The following is a 13,902-nucleotide window of genomic DNA, read 5'->3' as shown; positions in this document are numbered from 1 at the left end:
ATTCACCTAATTCATTATAGATCAGTACTATAAAACACACAAAGAAGAATATTCGTCCAGTAAATGCCTATCAATAGGTAATACGAAAAAAGTACAATGCATACAATATACATTTTTATATTGCTCCGCCCACTGTCCTGCCCCTGATTCACCGTGTATCGCACTCATCTGCTGACGATCAATAGCTTGTGCTGTGTGCCGTAACATTGTACGCTTGCTGAGGCTTTTTCTAGGGTGTTATCATTTGAGGAAGCTCCCTGACCTTGCAAGGGTAGAAATGTTTCTACTGCTACTACTAAAACAGTTGTACTCAAAACAGTTCAACTGTCGCGTTCACCTGTCCATTCAAGCGCGAATCCATCCACCCATAGGGCTGCAGCTACGTTCAGATGCCAGGGCTTCCTAGCGGCGAGTAGGCCGCGTGCTGTTATGTTACACGCGAGGTGTGTCTGCACGTGTCACAGGATAGGACTCTAGATAATTTCGACTATTTTGCGTTCTTTTGACGTTCCGGAAATCTCCGACACACGGTGCTGGAACCACTTTTGCCAGTGGTACTCTAGTCGACAGGGCTTGAACCTACGGTCTTGAGCTCAGCAAGCCAACACGTTACGGACTGCGCTACCGAGACTTACCTTTTTTTAGGAATTAAAGGCATAACTTTTCCAAAATTTATTTGATATTTTTAGTTTGAGTATATAGGCGCAGAACAAGCCTGCCTTGTTTTTATAGAGCTCGATCCGACTTCTTTTATGCGTTTGTTAATAATACATTAAGTGCGTAACCACACTGCGGACTTGTGCCGTGTCGACCCCTGCTGGCTACTCCGGCAGCGGAGAGAACAGCGTTGAACTTATGTAATCACTAGTGTTATAACGCTATATTTGCTAACATTAGAATTAAATGTTCTGAATCTCGCAACCCTTGTCAAATGATATTCCTATGGAATTGACGTGATAAATATCTCGTGTGTAGTACACAGAAAGTCTATACATAATGCACATAGTGTCTGGAATTCAAGGAATTTTCTCTGTTCAAAAGCCAAAAGCGACAACGTTGGCTTTTGAACACAGATGGGGGGGGGGGGGGGGGAGAGAAAATTCCTTGAACCTTCGCACATTCATGGCGAGATAGATGCTTGTAACAGTCACAAGGAGCCCTTACCAGTCTGCTACAAGGGCTTAAACAGATTCCCGTTTTATACCCCGTTTCATTTTCCTGTGCTGATGATGGCGCCCGAATAGGTGTCGAAACGTTCACGCATTCTGTTTACAATTTGTTATGCAGGCCAGTGTTCCTTCATCCTATTAAATATACAGGGTGTATAGGAAGTGCACAGAATGTCTACAGAAGGGACGAACCTGTTTTTGTAAGGGTGGTACCGTGATGTTACACGCAAGGTTTGTCTGCCCAGCGTGGCGACGTGCCGCAGGGTGGGACAGTGGATAATTTTGACCACATGGGGTTCTTTTGACGTCCGCTAGAAATCTCCGACACACGGTGCTGGAAGCAATGTTTACCTCCCCTACATTGCTATACCGCCCTCGGCCGGGATCGAACCCGCAATCTTGAGCTCAGCAAGCCAGCACGTTACCGACTGAGCTACCAGGACGGTGATACGTTGTAGGACTCGCAAATGTTGCCAGCTCTGCCTCAGCTACTTTAAGTTGACCTGCTAAAGACAAAACCCACTACGTAAAGGGACAAGTGCGAGGCCTCAAAAATTCAGCGGCGATGTAGCAGTAAGTGCGAGAGAAATCCGTTAGCATTATGCGCCTTTTCTAGTCCACACTTGCCTTCCGGGTATCGACATCCAGTCGAAACGCGACTTCCGGTCTAAACACGACTTTCCCTTGTCCGCTTCCCGCCTATACTTGACTTCTCGTATCCACTTCCTGTCCAACTTGAGTTCCGGTTCTCCACTTTCAGTCAAACCTGGCTTCCGGGTGTCCACCCCAGGTCTGTGCTTGACTTCCGGCTCGACACTTTCAATTACAATATATATGTCCATTAATTAGCCTCAATTACTTTCATTTACCCTGTATTACCCTTCAATTGCTATTACCATTTAATTCCCTTCGATTACTTTTACTCTCTTTAATTACCCTCGGTTCTCCTTTAATTGCCGTGAATTACATTTAGTTACTTCAGGTAGCCTGTAGTTGCCTTCGATAATCTTTAATTGCATTTAATCTGTCTCTTAATTACACATATATAGCATTCAATACCTTTAAACTCAACTTTGTTGCTTTAATTGCCTTTAATTACCTTGAATTACTCTCACCCCTGTAGCGGCGTTACCGTTATCAGTCTCTGATAGCTACCGTGTTATCAACACGTGCCGACTTTCGTTGTTGTTGTGAGGACGCTGACGCTTTGTACCTATATGTGTGGGAGGATGTTCTAGAACAATAAATATATTTTCTACCTTGGCCTTTGTGCAAGCATGTTGCCTTCTACACTTCTTACTCTTAATTACCTTCGACGACTTCAATTTCAAATTATTTGCCTCCATTTACATTTACCCTCTTATATTACCTTTCCATGTCTACTTGTACTTCGGCCTCTGTGAGGCTTCACCATTTCATACAGACACACACACACACACATACGTACAGCTTTTTTCCATTTTGACACAACCAACGCTAACGCATTGAAGATCACATAGACAGCAAGCATTACCCAACTATGCAATCAAGACTATTTGCGTGGACACAAGGGCAGTATTTTTCATGGAATTTGCTGCAAATATCTTATGTCATGAGTCCCTCTTTCCTTCCGTTCCAAATAACCTGCGTTCCCTTCCATCCCAACAGACATGATACTATTCAGAATGTACTGCCTCGGGTGATTCTCAATAGACTTCAAGTATACTTTCTCTAAATTCTGGAGAAGAGGGTACACGCACACAAAATTTATACCATCACAATTGGTCGGTAAAAGGTGTTGCGCCCATTTTCATCTCGACGACAGACCTATGTCGGCACATTCCTCCTAGAAGTCGGCCCAGGACGCACATTCCACCGGGCGTCAGTCGTGACGTTCCCCACCTCTGTCAGGCTGATAACGGCGAGCCCTTTCACCAGTACCACCACCACCACATCTCAACAAAGAAATTACAGAACAAGAAAACAAATGTAAGGAGGTTCGTGCGGGCTAGTTGTTTTTAGCTTTTCCCTTCACAAATGTTCAATTAATTCATGTCGCTTGACAGGCATGAGATGGGGCAGTGACACTAACTCTCTGTTGGCCGTCTACAGGGCTTTGGTTCGATGGTCCCTCGCGCATAGTTTGCCGGTGCTTAATGGCCTCCCAACATCTTAAGACCATAGGTTGCAGTGCCTCCTGGGAGTCCTGGCGCGAAGCCTTCGTGTGTGCCATGGCGTCCCCCGAGTAGCAGAGACCCAATCAGTTATTGCTGAAGCGAAGGAGACCCCGCTGGACGTTCTTCGTTTCGGCAATGAAGGAGCAGGCAGAGCCGCCTTGAGCGCCCATCAGTACGCAGCCTTTTCCCTGGTAATGATGTCTTTGGGTGACCGAAGACTCCTCGTTTCTACACTCACCGGTGCCAAGATGCAGGCTCAGTGGCAGCACGGCATAGCTCACTCCCTTCTCTCGGACGTAGACACCACGGTTTCTCTCGTACTTCCTCCGCGACTACCGCGCCCGTTTTCCGCACTCTTCCACCGCATGAGGCTTAACGTTGCCTTTGCTCCTACCTTTCAACACCGTGTCTCGGCTCCACCTCGTCTTCCCTCTGCCCCACTTGTGGAGTGCACGGCGATCTCTGTCACGTCATCCTGGCTTGTGGGCAATATCACCACGAGCGTGCACTAATGGAAGTTTATATGCAACATATGGACAAGCGGCCGTTCAACCACGCGAAGTTCCTCGGACCGTGGTCGAACGCTGAACGCTGCCCACCAGATGCAAGGCCTTTGTCTCCTTTGTGAGTGCTTGTGCTCCGCCGGTCTGGTGAGGGCTCTCCGAAAGCCCCCATTATGATCCCCTCATGGGTTCCCAATGCACAATAGGACAGTGTAACGCTTATCTGCCAACTTGGGAACAACCAAATTAGGGAGATTTCAAAGCGGGGTAGGGGGGTAGGAAAAAGCCGATGATGGGAGGCTTTTATTCGCACATGAAGCAGGAGCGTGCTTGACCCCAGTAGGCACATCAGGCACAGACTTTGCCCTCTCGAAGAAACTTTCTAGGTGTCAAGCTGTGACAAGGCTGTGACACTTTCTCAAAAGAACGCGAAGACACAAAACTATGACTCTGTTCTCTTCGCGATGCTGAACTGCACTCACATTCAACACTACTCGTTCAGCACAACCTAAGTAATGTGTCTGCAATTCAAAACCTATCTGGACTTCCCAGGAGAGCTTAAACATAATAGTTGTTGAACAAGTTAGTTAACGAGTGATTAAAAATTAGTTTGCATAATACATCAGAACCATCAGTCACAGTCGTAGATTGCTGTGGTCACTTCAGCATGTTCAGCGCGCGTATCATGAGCTCTTGTGCGTGGTTTCCCATTTCACCAACAATTGCATTCGACTTAGTTCAAAGCACAATTCTCCTGTGTGTTTCCAACCTCCGACGATGCAAGGAGTTTTGCATTGTCGGGCGTTGGGAACACAGAGGACGAGGGCCCGCGCGGATAACATCGTAGTCCTTGTCTTGCTTTCTTAAAGACTGACCTAGCTTGCATTGTTTGTCTTGGTATTTAGTGTGGTTCTTGTGCGTCCTCGACGTAACATGGGTAACAATGTCGGTCCACCCCGCAGTCCACCCGTCGGTCCAACGCAGAATACTGATGTCGCAGCCGTAAACTGTGCAGAACACATGGTGCCCTTCCTGGACGCGATCACGCGTCCCAATTCATCTGTGTACTGCGTATTGCTTCGGAAACATGTGTAGATACGTGTAGATACTTGTTTTGCTTACACTGAGCCGTGATGTGCAATATGCAAGGCAGACACAGTGCAAAGGCAATTTTGTCGTCCAAAAACGTGGAGGAAATGCGTGGAAACCAGAAGTGCTAGAACTAGAACCATGACCAGAAACCTTGAACTCCGTAACATAGAGGCTCCGGAAAGAGGCAGCGATGCCGATGGCAATCGGGCTGGTATTGGATTGACGTTTACGTCTGTGTGGCCAGAGAAAAAGCAGGCATTCGAGATATAGAGGGGGAAACTGCATTTTCCGGGAGATTTGCTTCTCGATCGTATAATCGTACAAACCGGTCTGAATCCGGGAGTCTCCCGGATGAATCGGGAGAGTTGGCAGGTATGGTAACGCCCCTCAGCAGCGGTGAATCGCCCACTCCATCATCGTCCTCTGTGTATGTGTCACTCATGTCATTTTCATGTCATCTTCATTCGGGCAACAGCCGCTCTCAACGTTATCATGCAGCATTCTTTTTTACACTCTTAAAAATGTGGGATGGGAGAGGGTAATGGCACGATGGGCTCGCCGTTGTTGGCCACAAAGAAGTGGGCATCGTCATCAACATAGCGAAAAATGAGAAGTAAAGACGGATGGAGGATGAAGGGTGGAGATGCGTAGCGGGTGCGTGCGTTCGTCGGGAAGTGCAGAGTCTTAGAGGGTCGTTGAGCAAGACCCGCCTCCTGCAGATGGAGAACAAATTTTCTTGCTTTCGCCGAACGTTCGCATAAGAACTACAGTGGTAGAGGATGTCCTCTAACGTGCCAGAGCTTCTCGATTCTGTGAGTAGGACTGCCCTGGCGAACCCTCGCACCTGGACCGCAGCAGCTGCGCCCAGAAGAGCCAGGAGTTCAGCAGTCGTAGAGGACATCGGGTAACGCGATGTTCTCCCTTGACAGGCCACGTTCATTGATGGGAGGTAGAACGCGCACGTAGGACTTTTGGTACGGTCGTCAGTTAAGCCATCTGTGATTACTGGAGTATGTGAGTGGTAGACATCGCTTATCAGGTTCTCAGCCGCCACTCTAGCGACGAAGGGGTACACTTCCCCTTTTTATGAATGCCTGAAATATAGAGCGTTCTAGCAGGTACAGACTCTCCCATGACTCCAGAGGTGAACCAGCAGGATGTGGAGGCGAACTCTCACTGTGGGCCAGGAACCTAGTAGCGTATACCCTGGCCAAGCGGCCACGGGACGTGCGTCACCTTACGAGGGCAGAGAAAAGGGAGTGTTTTATTCCGGACATGGCCACGTTGTCTAAGTACCTGAGCCAGTAATCCTCACGTACCCGAGGATGCGGCTGTAGAGTATGTACCACTGCGCCAATCTACAACGTTGCAAGCTCATTGGCCCAGACTGTGTGCGCGCTCCGATTGGTCGACAATGTCTTGATATCGCATTTTGTACGTGCGCATGTGCGTGCAGCGTCCCGACGGCCGTTTTAGCAGTTTCAACATAGTTTCGAAATAGCACACATCGGCCGGCACGGCGTCCGTCGTCTTGTGTTCCGTGTTTCGGTGATGTCAGTCGGCAGAACAATTTGTGATTCTACGCGTGTTGTGCTATTCCTACACAGTAAATTCGAAAACACCCTGATAGTGATATGTTCCAGGGCGCACTCCTTTTCCGACGTCTCTCAAATGAGAGTGTTCGAGTACACCTTTTTGCAATGGTGTTTTCTACAAGAAACGCCTTTTCTAAATGGTGTATTCTGAAATAAACACAATTTCAAATGGTGTATAATGCTAAAAACGCCTTTTTTAGCACCCATCGGTACCAGTGGTTTAACTGGAATACACCAACCCGCATGGTGGCCCTGAGCAGAATGGCACATGCAACATGATTTACTGAAGCTCAATTAACACCTTCCCGCGTATGATGTGCATAATTTTTGTGGACTTTCTGTGACTTGAGCGATGTCGAATTTCTCCGTTCAGTATGTTCACTCGCTCACAGCAGGCATAAAATACACGAAATGAAGTACTGGAAAACTATATATGTATCTATTTTATTCCGAAAATGCATACCTTGAATGTGGTATCCAGTGTCGAGACAATCGTACAAAACATCCCGCGCACACAGTAGTGAAGTATTTCACACGTACACATATGCTTCATGCGACACAATGCCGCGTCGCACAATTGACAGTCAATGACCGGCTGCAGTCTGAGTTCTTCTGGTGACCCACGATGAAACGGCGACGTCTCTGAAGAGCCCGAGGGAAATGTGTCTGAAATAGGGCGTTCAATCGCAAATTAGTAATGTTCAAACACAAATGAGTAAAACTGAGTAAAATGATCATAGCAACAACGAAGTTCGTTCACCCAGCTTACTGTTTAACAAAGTAAGGCCTGCAAAAACGAGAATGCAATTAGCAGAATCAACACCGGCCACGAACTGATACTTGTACACTTACCTGACGGGACGCAGGACTGCAGCCGCCGCTCGAAACAAACCAAAACCTACAGCACAACAGTCATGGTATGAATATAAGTGAAGCTTGATCACACTCTATCACACAGCTTACCTCTTACGGCTCAAAATCATATACCCCTTCGTTCTGTAATGGACGAGCGAATGCTGAGGCAGTTGAAACATGGTGCAACCGTTCAATCCAAATTAATATAGGAAGACTAGAGAACGTACTTGGCGCGCCGTCAATGGAATTCTCCTATCCCCAAGCGTGACTGCCCGGATGCAGCCATCCGTTGGTCATGGACAGTGTTAGTGGACGAATTTCAGCCCCTTAACAACAGCGAGGCTGCTCCGTTGGTTGCCAACCCCGCAGTCACGTGAGATGACAAAGGGGGAACGAGCCGACGGAAGCAACGAACAGGCAACGGCGTCCACTGTAGGAAGTGAGGCCAGCCATGCAATTGCGTTGAGAACGCACGAATCTTCGGGATACATGCAGAATTGAGTAGTGCTGTCGGAATCACAAGGTGAACGTAGCCATATCAAACATGAATCATATATTATCTACGCGATTACCTGCGACACCGCCAACCCTTTGCTTTCCATCGACATTGATGAAGATGTTCACCGCGCATGACGTGTTGCAGTGCCGTCTGTATATGCTTTGCGAGCGAAATCAATAAATCGTTACTCATCGTAACAAATGTGGGCATGTATTTCCGAAGGCAACAGAATTCAAAAGATGAATACACACAGTAAATCGCGATTTTCATGCTGGTCTGCGAACCAACGGGAACCGGAAATGGCAAAAACGAAGCCACACAGTAAACTTGTTTACACTTTTTTGGTGTAAATGGCTTGTCCCATGGCGCACACCTTTTTGGTGTTGCCTTTACACTCAAATCATGGGTGTTTTCGAATGCACCCTTTAGTTAAGTGTATTCCTAATAAAACACTGTTATAATGAGTGTTTAAAAACAGAAACACCCTTAAAATGGGAGTATTCTATTGAAAACACCTTTTACGATTGAGTTATTTGCTAGCAAATATTCCCTCGCAAATAGTATAATAGGAGCTTCCGCGGCAGCATACCGACACCACTGGCCGAGACATACAGTTCGACGTTCTTGCTTCTATGGCAAGCAGCACCGCGAACGCGATAGACTTCCATCCGTGGTTCCATCGTGGAACCTACACCGGAGTGCAATGCGTCACAGGCACGCCTCGTTAGCTTGTTAACACTGTGGGACCAACGTGAGTGCAGAGGCATAAAGAGACCTGGGCACCCTCAGTAGCCTATATTGGCGTGTCGGATGGATCATATACTGAAATAAAATTTGTTGGCGCACGTTCGTTACATGTGGTGGGGCGGGAAACGTTTGTAACTGTGGCGGGAATGTGTTTTTGCAATTAGCACCCACGCTTGCAACGAGTCAAAGGTATAAGCTAAATTTCTAACATCCCTCCCTGTCAAATAGTGTGTTTTTAACTCAGGTTATCGTTTATAATGTGATTACTTGCTGAGCGGAGCTGTGAAACCAGCATAATTTTTCTCTCACGAAATAAAACACAATTTTTAACACCATACACCCAATTCAAATGGGTGTAAAAAAGGTGCCTTGGACGGAAAGCGCCTGTTTCAACACCCCACTTTACACCCTTAATGATCCACAATGGATAAGACGTGGTGTATGTCGATATTACACCTTTAGTAATGCACTTTTTTCCCTCTTTGTGGAATAGAAAAGGGTGTTTTTATAAGAATACACCATGTTTGAGCAAATAAAGGTGTAAAATGATTTACTGTGCACCCGCTATTCCATGCTCTGGTCTGTCGAGTTTCGTTATAATAAAGTGACGAACGAACGGTAGCACACAAGCAAGTGATCTAGTGGGAAAATATTCACTGCTGATTTGTTTAACGAATACATATAAGATACGCTCATAGTTCGCCGAATCTAGATAGCAAGTGATGAATTTAGGAAAACGAGCATGTCAAGTTTAGCGTAATGAAGCAGCCAACGGAATGCAACGCCGTCCATGACCAACGGATGGCAGCTCCCACGTGGTCCCGATTTTTTTAGCGAGTCTGAGCCCCCTGGTTCCAACGGCATTCCGATTATGCTCATGGCGATGACTCTTTCGCGACGAGGCGAGGGCGAGGCTCGAAGGCGCAGAATCAAAATGTCGAGCAAACTTGTCGCATGCGCATGATCCTCATGTGGCCGTATAAGTTGGAAATATATTGTATACTGAGGTGAAGTATAAATAATACGAGGAACCGCCTTCTGAAAGCCAAATGCATTTAGAGTTTAAATATCTAGCAAAAAGGCGACAGAGCGGCATTCAAGCTGCTATATTTAATCATAAGTTTAGATTCAAATACCACTTTGTTTAGCTGCCGATAACACGAATCTCTCTACCCCCCGGAATGGCGTACACCCTACATGGTTTTTTGGAGCACACCCAGAAATTGCAGATATTATACAGCTGGTCTTCCAATGAATAGCCCCTCAAATGTGCCTCTATACGCATATACCTTAAAATCCTCAAATCCGGTAGAAGTCGATGGTAGCCAGAGCCGGCCGAATGGTCAGACAAAGTTAAGGCTCCTGATTGGCCCACTGGCATTTCATAATTTCTACAACTCTCATTGGTCGTGTGCCCAGTGTTGTGTGAATTATCTCAAACTATGGGTTCTATGGGGAGCTTTTGGAGCCTGCCTGAGCCCCTGAGCTCGGAATGGATACTAAAGGGCGTTTCCTCGGCTTCCAGATAAGTCTGGGTAATTCTGGAGAAACTACGTACTCCAAGCGCCATTCACTACCTGCCGGAGGAAGTCGCTCAAGGGCGTGTCATTATGTAGGTCCCAAATCTACGTACGGTGACACATATAGGATACAGGATACGCGAGAGAGCGAGGGTTCTATGTAGCGTGAGCAGCGAACGTGAACTGCAGACCCCTGATCCTTCGGAATAAATTAAGCGTTTTCTTGCCTTTACAAACAGGTTTGTTCACTAGCCGAGACCAAAGGCCGAACCACTGCCAATGGTTATATCAAGGTAACGACGTGCCTCACATCTTGGGATGGGGGTGTCGTGGACGGAGAGATTAGGAAAACCCTTGCCCACATACTTTCCGCTGGGAGTGCAAACCGTGTATTGAGACTTTTCAGGCGATACTACCAGCCCTCTTTTAAGAACTGGCGCACTGAGGCCTTCAAGGCAAATTCGGCGGTGTCATGAAGCTTCTCCTCGTTGTCTCCGATAACGTGGAGGCAGATATCGCCCGCGTAGATGGTAAGTTGAAGGGTATATGCCGGTGGGCGAATACTTCGATGGACTCCGGCCACGACCAGATTGAATAGTGTGGGCGATAGAGCACTGCCCTGTTGGACCTCGCTGAGTTTGGGACAGTTTTCGTTCTTGTTGCACCTACTGCGACGTGGCGGGGAATGGGAAAGTGGTCCGTACCACAAGCACGTAGTCAACCATTATACCGAGTGACATCGTTCCTTTTTCCCTGATTTTCTGACAACAGGATGCGCACGCCATTTTTGTGGTATTATGCCGTTCATAATTGCCACAAAGATGACGTACGCCCCATTTTTATCAAATCAAGGGGGAGAACGTTGTGAGCCAGAGGCTCCGACCTCACGCATGCTGTACGTGAGGGTCATCAGATGCAGTTCCCAAATAAACCTTCATGCTAGTATTTTACTGGCTGCCATTCATAAGGCCTAATATCAGAAGGCCGAAATATGAGAAAGCCGCGAAAGCCAAAATAAGGCGCTCCAAGAGGTTGTCGGCGAAATAATTCACTTTTAAAAAAAAAACTTTTAAACTTTGCGAAAATAAACTCTGTCTGTATCCACAGCGGCAAAATGAACTGGTAGAAACAGTCTTCACGGCTGGCCATAACCAAATAAATTTAAAACCTGCAAGCCAGACGACCAAGTAGCACCAACTCCGAAGCAAAGAGTGTGCAAACTATTTTAAGTACCAGTATCATGTGTGTGGTAGCGCTTATGAAAAATTAGTTGTGCATTACATATCAGGATCCACCCGAGCCTCCTAGATTACGGTGGTGACCTTTTTACTCACAATGCAATTCGACATTAAGGACATTGCGCTCTGTTCCCCTCGTAACATCCCAAGGTGACTCCAAATCTATATCTACTGACTTGAAATGTCTCCTACTCCTGACAGGTCGTGTGTGCGTCACACTGGACTCGGTAGTTGTTCGTGTCGTGAATGCAAATGGCTGAGGAATATGATGCTTCAGCCGCGGTTACTGTTCATGCTACTCTGGAAGGCAGTGAGGACGAGGTGGAGCACCGAATTTTGTCGCGATCTTGGCTGCTGTGCCACAAACGTCTCGGTTGCTACAATGACCTGATGCACAATGGGTGTTTGCAATGTATACGAATGGACACTGCATTGTCCGAGGAGCTTCTCTATCGTGTGCGTTCCTTCATCACGAACGACACGAAATTCCAGCTGGGCAATTGCAGCTGCTGTTACTTACCGGTGAATCTCTCACTAGCCAAAATCATTTTTGCTGGTGTCTGTTCGGTAGTACTCAGGACACTTCTGAATTAAAATGTAGGAATTCTGATGGATGACGCGCCCTTGGCTTAGCTCAGTTGGTAGAGCCCTGGACCGGTAATCCAGAAGATGTGGGTCCGAGCCCTACAGGTGGCTAACCATTTCAGTGACTTCCATCTTTCATCATTAGGAATTATCTCTCATCAATTCTATGAGAACGTTTTCCACCTCTAGAATGAAACTCTGTTCAGCTGCAGCTGGCGTGTCTGTTGACGTTGCAAATATCGAATTTACATGGGCGCATACGTCGACTGAAAGCAACAGTCGACTGATCGCAAGGATCGACTTGGGACGGTTTACATGGCAGGAAGCGATGCGCCTTAGTCCGCCGGGCAATTCAGTCGACTCTGTCGATGGCAACGCCGCTAAGGCACTAAAGTGGTTACTTTGCAATTGCATACTGTTTTATCAGTGTGTGACTTCCTTTACTGCGACCATAAACATTAAAGCCTTCTACCAACGGCCAGTCGATACCCAATGCTGCTGGCTTGAAACGCTTTGCACCTGCGTGAACGTCAACAATGTCCGTCGCCATGTCCATTTTCTGTGTTGCGGGCGGAGCACGGCGGCAGATGCGGTTGTGACGTAGCGGAAACCGTCAGCACAGTCGACTTGCCCGGTTTACATGGCAAAGGCGAGACGACTCCAGTCGTCTGATCTACCCCAACGTAGCGACTTATTTTTGTTGCGTCGACGTCCCCTTTAGGTCGATGTATGCGGGTTTACATGGAGAGGGGAGATCGACCTATCTCGCCCAGTCGACTTATGTCGCCTTCATGTAAACGAGCCTAGTGTAAATTTCTTCAGAATCATGGAAATAGAGGGAGGACGCTAAATAGCTCCAGCCTTCCAACCAGCCAACATTCACTTTTTTGTGTTATCTCAGATTAGTGCCCAAGGACAAGATTGCAATATAGATACAAACAGCGAAGATAAAATAACAAATCTGCTGCCCCCACAAAATGAAATAATACGAGGTAGAACACGCCTGTTGACGGCGACCTATGACCGCAGATGTTTGAGAAGAGGACGACACGGGCGACACCGTCGTATGACATGTTTCATCGAATGAAGTGTGCTGTCGCATTCTCAACGGTGGTGTATTGCACGGAAAATGACAAATGTTCAGCTCACCTTATTGCACTCGTGTTCTCACGTTGTTGACCTTAGCTAAGTGCCTGCGGCTATACAAGCCATATATGAAGTTGTAATCGGCATGTTTCTGTGCCATATATGCGCTCGTTTGTGTAATTGCCCTGCCATTTGGTATGTGTTTCGGTTCCTTTATTGTTACCAAATAAAATTTACCAGGCGGTGCCCTTTGTGACCGTGGAAGAGATCGCTGCTAGATCGCATGCTACCCATGCCCTGTGTAACACTGGTATTTTGCTGGTAATGCGTACTTTACGGACTGTATTACTTATTAGTCGCGCCTCGGAAAGGTGATCCGGGACACCGTCAAAGTCGATCCATAAATGCTGGTTCACACCATTGCGTTCCAGTGCGTGCGAATGCTTTTGAGAATAAAGCTATGAGTCATGTTCCCTGCCTGGAGCGCGCTACTGGCACCGCCGAACATCGCAGCATCGTAACGCCGTCCTTGCTCGTGCAAGGAGTGTCTTTACGGTGCTGCGATCTTCACGCTATGCCAGAAATGCGCCCCTGCTGGTGACAGTGAACGCTCTCCGTTCGTTCATTCATCATCTTTGTGTTAAACCCATACACTCTCAAGTTTTCCCTGACCACCGGAAGTAGTAGTAATTAACTGCTAAAAAAAGAAAAAAAAGGGGGGAAAGACTTGGAGCAGGGTGGCTGCCGTAAGGGCGCCTGCAATCCATCTCATTTCACCTCTTAACCTGAATACCAGAAAGGCAGGTGTTTCAGTAGTCAGCTGAGTTTCTCGGAACCCAGAAGCAACACCAACAACA

The sequence above is a fragment of the Ornithodoros turicata genome, chromosome 4, assembly GCF_037126465.1.
Source record: "Ornithodoros turicata isolate Travis chromosome 4, ASM3712646v1, whole genome shotgun sequence".
NCBI classification, from domain to species: Eukaryota; Metazoa; Arthropoda; class Arachnida; order Ixodida; family Argasidae; genus Ornithodoros; species Ornithodoros turicata.
This window is presented reverse-complemented; position numbering follows the sequence as displayed.